Source organism: Equus quagga, chromosome 6, assembly GCF_021613505.1.
Source record: "Equus quagga isolate Etosha38 chromosome 6, UCLA_HA_Equagga_1.0, whole genome shotgun sequence".
Taxonomy (NCBI): Eukaryota; Metazoa; Chordata; class Mammalia; order Perissodactyla; family Equidae; genus Equus; species Equus quagga.
The window spans coordinates 14,675,787-14,682,806 of record NC_060272.1 but is presented as its reverse complement, the minus strand read 5'-3'; positions in this window follow the sequence as shown (position 1 = coordinate 14,682,806).

The window sequence follows — 7,020 nt, the reverse complement described above, 5'->3', positions numbered from 1 at the left end:
GAGGAGGCTCGCGGCCGCCCGGCGCCCTAGGCCGCAGCCGCCTGCGCCGCCGCCTGCCGGGGCGGCCGGGGGTAGGAGTGTCTCCCGCGGCCGCCCCCCGCCCCCAGCCGGCGGGGCGGAGCGGCGCGGGGAGGAGGACGGGCGGGCGGGCGGGGCGGGGAGGGGGCGGCCTCCCGGCGGGGCACCGAGGGAACCGGCTTGGAGCCGGGGGGCGGCCGCGCGCCCACCCGCAGCCCCGGGGCCGGTCGGGCGCCCGAGGTGCCTGGGCAGGGCGGGGGCGGTGCGCCCCAACTCTCACTCTACCCTCTTCCCCCTGCCCTCCGAGCCAGTCCACTGCTCTCCGTCTGCCCCCGAGCACACCGGCTCCGGACGACCTCCTCGAGGGCAGAGTCTGGGGCACGGGGACCGAGGAGAGGGAGAGTGGCCCGCGGGGCCTTGGCCGGTGGCCGGTTCAAAACTACCGGGGCGGAGCTTGTTGGGCGTCTGGGTGAAGTTTCCTACCAACCCAAGGAGGAACCCGACCGCGGGGAGGCCGGGGGCTGGTAATTCCCCGCGCTTCTGCTGCGTGAACACAGCCCCGCTTGGAATGCTAGGCGCTGTGAAGCCAGCTAAGGGAGGGCGCAGAGCCCGACCGTCCGAGCCCCGCACCAGGGCGGGCGCGTCCCCCCGGGGAAGGGAAAGGTGGGGGAGGGGCCAGGAGGAAGGGAAGACAATCGAAGGAAACATGTCTAGACTTACCCCGGCCCTCCCCCTCTCCTTCGGCTGCCAGCAAAAGCACCAGCTTCGGCCTTCACCTTTTAGCCACCTCTTCAACTGCGGGCGAAAGACAGAAGGAACGAGTCAATACTGCCTCCGGAAAGTATTTTATTTACAATGACAGAGTGGCAGCCACCGAAGTGATCTGCTGCATCTCGGTTTGTTGGGCCCCTGGCTCCTCATTCGTGCCGGTGAATGCCCTTGTTGCACCATCGCTGTGCCAGGTCGGACCTACTAAAGTGAGCCCCCAAGAGTTCATAGACTTTTGGAGGGAACTCTCAAAGTCCTTCCCTGGGGCTTATAAGGAGTATTTATTCTTTGAGGTGGCACTGTGTTCTTACAACTTCAGTTCCCTCTGGTGCTCTGGATCAGAGTGGGGTGCTTAAACTGAGTCCCTCTTTCCCTTTGGAAATAGGCTTGTTTCCCTCGGGGTCCTTCAGGATAGTTCAGATCCCTTCATGGTCGTCACTGGTACACTGTCTTCACTGCAATATGAAGGCCCTCCACCTCCAAGTACTATGAAGAGAATGTGGCCAATACAAAGTTAAGAAAAGCACGAACCCTAATACCTAGGAGCTTGCCATCTTAGTATAAATTTTGTGTACCTAAAAAATGGATACATGAAGAGATGAACAGCAAAACAAGCAAGAATGTGAATCTTAAAAATGTTAATACTCTTCAACCCAGGAGTTCTACTTACAGCAACATATCCTAAGGAAACAACCAAGAAGTGCTTAAGAAAGTATACAAGAAGATGCAGCACAGTGATAGTTATAATTGTGGGAAAACTGGAAACATTACAAGTCTACAGAGATTGTTAAGTAAATGATAGTATATTCATACAGTGAGTAGTTATTAAAAATGATGTATTCCAGTATTTTCAACATGGGAGGATATTTTCATTATGTATTTTTAAGAAAGAAACTGCAGGGTACAAAATTATAGTCTGATCTCAAGCTACTTCATATATATGAAGTTATATTTAAATGTATATATAATTTACATTTATATAATTTTATGTGTATATGCATAAACAGAGAAAAACCTAGAAGTATGTACGCCAAGATTTAACAGTGGCTATCCTTGGAATTAAAGGTGATTTTTTTCAGTGGGTAGTCAACCAGTAGAGAGCATCATGCTAAGATATCTCCCCTTAGGGTCAACAGTCAGGACAGTAACATGGCAGCAAGCTAAGGAGGAAGAAACAGGACGAGTAGACAGAAATGGTTGGGCACTGATCGGAGGCATTACCATAGGAAATTCTCAAAGAACACTGGGGCCCACTTTGCAGTGGGCTAATTTCCAACAAATATGCCACGGGCGACAATGGACCATAATAACCTGGGTCTAAAAAGTAATCAGAATCCTGTTTTGTATCCAGAGGCTAGTGAGGCTAAGAACATGTAGGTGACAATGAGATATGACTTATCTGCACACAGTGACTTGCATTCATTAGCTGGTCTGTCTCCCTATACCCTGTGTATCTCCTCACCACCACTCAACCTCATTTCCTCTTTCGACCATATTTATGCAAAGGAGCACTACTGTCTTTCAAAGAGAAGAAAGAAGCAAGATAGGAGTTACTGGTGCTGCTCAGTCACATGCAGACATCCCCCAGCATCCCCCAGACAGTGGCCCTCTCCCTTTGTTTTAGCAGAGCAGAGATGTTTGACAGGGCCTGAGCCCAGGACGAGATCCTGCCCAGTTGCTCACTGCATTCATTCATACGTTAACACATTTTTTGAATGACAACTACATGTCAGACATCTGGGTTAGCATTGGGCATGTAAACACTGGATCCTCAAGTGCCTCTTATCCCATCCTAGGACATGGTCTCCGAGAATCCAAACTTCAGAATTTTACAATACCACAACTGATTAAATTTAGAGTCACAATAGCTGTAATCTCCACTAAGGAAAGAAGATTATCCTGTCATCCTCTTCCTCTTGTCACTTTCCCTCCACCCTCAATTTACAATTACGACAGATCATATACTGCTGTAATTTCAGGAGAGACTTTGAGGGTCTCCATAGAGATTATGCATTTTCTGGTCTCCATGGAGATACGTGCTAACCCATGGAATTATTTTCATCCCCTGGCCTTCTTTGTCTTTTGTGTTGACTTAGGGACATGAATAGGGCAATGAATTGTGCTCTGACATATACTCAGGACCACAAAGGACATTTCCATACGCCCACATAGAGCCCCTCCAAATATAGAGCCCTTGTGTGCTGACGACCCGGCAGCCAGCCCTGTAGTCTCGGCAGAGCTCAAAGAGCGCAGCCGGAAACAAGAATTCAACAATCAGTGCCTTCACTTCTCCTTCTGAGTTGAAAAGATAAACACCCCCAAATGCCACTTTGTAAAGAACAGCCAGACAAGTAGCACATTAGCAATTTAAATTTTCAGATTAAAGAAAGGGACTTACATGGTGAACTTTAAAGGGAGAAATATGAGGAGCTTGGTAAGTAACTAACAGAAGGCTTGACAAATTTCTACACATGTTCAGCAGGTGAAGACACAAAAGAGGAAGACAGATTATTAAAATCAGTATAAAGAAGCATGCCTCGTCATAGTTGGATGACATGATGGCAAGGAAATATATGCTAAAGCCCCAGGAAAAGATGCAGCTCCATTGAGGAAGGGTGCAAATGAAGTTTCGTTCTGTGGGTGTGAAGCTCAGAGGGCAAGCTCTCACAGACATGTCGCTCTATGTCAGTTATGGTTGTTAGGGCTGCCGTAACAAAGCGCCACAGACTGTGGGCTTAAACAACAGAAATTTATTTCCTCACAATTCTGGAGGCTAGAAGTCTGAGATCAAGGTGTAGCAGGGTTGGTTTCTTTTGAAGCATCTTCTTGGCTTGTAGACGGCCATTTTCTTCCAGTATCCTCACGTGGTCTTTCCTCTGTGGGGGGCTGTGTGTGTGTGTGTGTGTGTGTGTGTCTTAACCTCCTCATTTTATAAGGACACCTGTCATATTAGATTAGGGCCCACCCTAATGACTTCATTTTAACTTAATTACCTCTTTAAAGACCTTATCTCCAAATACAGTCACATTCTGAGGTCCTGGGCGTTAAGACTTCAACATATGAATGCGGGGGGGTGGGGGGGGTACGTGATTCAGCCCATAACATGCCCGTTTCACTGTATGTGGGTTTCTGGTCAGCTCCTTTAGCCGGTTCCTCCAGGCTCTGCTCAGTGAGCAAGAGCTTCCTCTCTCGTCTCCCAAGGCCCGCGGACCTTTCTACACACTTCACATTTTACATTTCTGCTAATAGGCGTTGCTTCACGTTTCCTTGGGTGTAGTGCCTCAACTCTATCTCGTGTAGAAACCAGAGCGTTAATCTCCAGTCACTGGACAACTGCGAGCAGAAGCTGGGAACAGAAGCAGGTGTTTGCTTGGTAAAATATTTCTAATTAGAAGAAATCACCTGGAATACATGGCAAAATCTGCCAGAAAAGGCAGGGAGTACTTCAAAAGTAATAAATACTCATTTCAGCCCAAAGGTTACGGTTTAATAAGGTCTGCCTTTCTCTCCAGTGCCTCCTTCAGCCCTGAGCATCACTGCAGTTGGAGGTGCAACTTACCAGGAGGATTGGGGTCTGAGCCCCCAAGGGGCCAGGGGGCTGTTTCTCGCACATTCCTGGCATGACAATTCTAGGAGCTCATACTAGGGAAGTTGAGGCTGTTTAGAAGGGCGCTTTAGAACAGACTCACTGGAGAAATTCTCATGTGCAATTTTGCCTGGCAAAAAGCCGGTTAACGAGCTTGTCGCCCTCTGAACAGTGGCCACTTGACCCTGCCAATCAGCCGATAAAGGCTTCAGTATACAAAGGCTCCTCAAGTGCTGTGTGTGTGTGGACTTCACTCCCTCCTGAGGCTGGGTTTGCTTTCAGATGGATCCAGAAAGGGCAGAAATGAAATCATCCCCAGAAGGGTGATGTCATCCATCCTACAGTCACGGAACTATAGCGCCAGTTCTTGAAAGCCCTTGGCCCTGTTTTCTGACAAAGAAGACAAATTGTAGAAAATGATTTTAATTTTCACTTCAAGGAGATCTAGGGAATTATGTGCTTAAGGAACATTGTATAATCACACAAAGGTAAAATGTGCCTGTGAGTTGCACACATCGGTTCCAGAAGGCACATAACCAAGTATGCTTGCAATCCTCACGAATATACTGACCTAAACACTACCCTATCATCAAGGCGTCACCTGCAGAAAGATAAGCATGTAGTCTCATACCTTGATTTTCCAGCCCAGTTTTATTTGGCTTCCTAAGAAGCTATGTTAGTGATGCTATTAGTCAGAGCTCTTTGAATAAGAAGTGACAGAAACCTAGCTCAAAACTCTGTAAGCACAAGAGGGAAATTTTAGCTCAGTGATGGAAATCCAAGCTTGGCTAAATCAAACTTGCATAAATCCAGGAGGGTGTGTTCAATAATAAAATCAGAACTCTCTTTCTCTGTCTCTCTCCCCTGCTAACCTCTGCTTGGCTTCATCCTCTTATAGGTTCTCTAGGTGTGGTATCCAGAGTCACTCTATATGGTCCTTGTAATCCCAGAGAAGAGAGTGACTTTCACTTATCCAGTGTCCATATACCATATCCAGTAAAGGAACTCAAATTTGTTTATGTGCATTCTTGTTGCCACAGGGCAAGAAGATACAGAGATAAAACAGTCCAGTCCAAATAGCGTGCAATGTGGAAGAGGCACTTCCCAATGGAAAGAAGACTCCTGGTCTGATACAGTCCACCCCTTGGCTACCCAGCACATGGGCGTGCACACATGCACACGTATACACACACAGATACTTGTGCACACACACATGTCCTCCTTTTCCATATGTATAATTTCTTGTGTGCACCCTCCACCCCAGCATAATACAGCCAACCCATGCATAACTATTCATGTGCGTACCTCTTCTCCAAAGCAAGGCAAGCCCCTGTGCCTTCTAGTTAGGTCATCCATTCCTACCCTAGGCCCTCTGGATAATATGCATTCTTCTTTGTCAAGTCTAGATATAGCTTTTCACAGGCCAGCAATCTGTATCTACCTGGTAAATGTTATCACCCTTAATGTGTCTAATATATTATGGAAAAGAAATTTTTTTTTTAAAGATTGGACCTGAACTAACATCTGTTGCCAATCTTCTTTTTTTTTTCCTTTTTCTTCTTCTTTTCCCCAAAGCCCCCTAGTACATAGTTGCATATTCTAGTTGTAGGTGCTTCTAGTTCTGCTGTGTGGGATGCCGCCTCAGCACAGCTTGATGGGTGGTGCTAGGTAGGTGTCCAGATTCCGAACTGGCGAAACCCCAGGCTGCTGAAGCAGAGTGTGCAAACTTAACCACTCAGCTAAGGGCCCAGCCCCTGGAAAAGAAAATTTTTGATAGCCACCTTAAAAACTCTCACTTGAAAAGGATGAGAAAGGGAAACAAGCAGGCATTATCATGAGTCCATAATACACATGATACCTTCATGGAAAGTAAGGCAGTGGGCGGAGGGCCTGAGTCAGCCTCTGGGGCTGCACTCAGCTCTGTTCTTTGAAAGATTCTCCCTGTTCTGTGGTCCTCCACAGCCACTTTGGAGAGGAGCTGGGCTGGCTCTTCTGCAGGCTGTGCTGCTTTACCAGATCACCTCCTACTGGTGACGATTTCAGATCCTAGGGATTGTCTTAGTGCAGAGGTACACACTTTCTCCTTCACAGCACCCATAGTATCTTAGTAATTTTTTCCTAGCATCTCTGAGCCAAAAGAAATACCTAATAGTCCAATTAACTAAAAAGCTAGGTATAAACATCTTTGTAATTATTTCTCTCTTAATAACTTAGTAACCATTTGAAGAAATAATACTGTAAGTTACAAAATAATGATTTTAATTTAATTCTTTTTGGTTCATTGGCTTTGGTTTTGGTTTTGGTGAGGAAGATTAGCCCTGAGTTAACATCTGTTGCCAATCTTCCTTTTTTTGCTTGAGGAAGATTGTTCCTGAACTAATCTCTATGCCAATCTGCCTCCATTTTATGTGGGGTCCCACCACAGCATGTCTTGACAAGCTGTGCTAGGTCCTAAGTCCACGCCTGGGATCCAAACCCAGGAAACCTGGGCTGCTGAAGCGAGTGCGCGAACTTAATCACTACGCCCCAGGTTGGCCCCTTGATTTCATTCTTAAGTAATCACAGTTACATGCTAAGGGGACATATGTTCCTGTTGGACACTGCACAACTTCTCAAACTTTAGAATCAGATTGGACACCACCACCTCC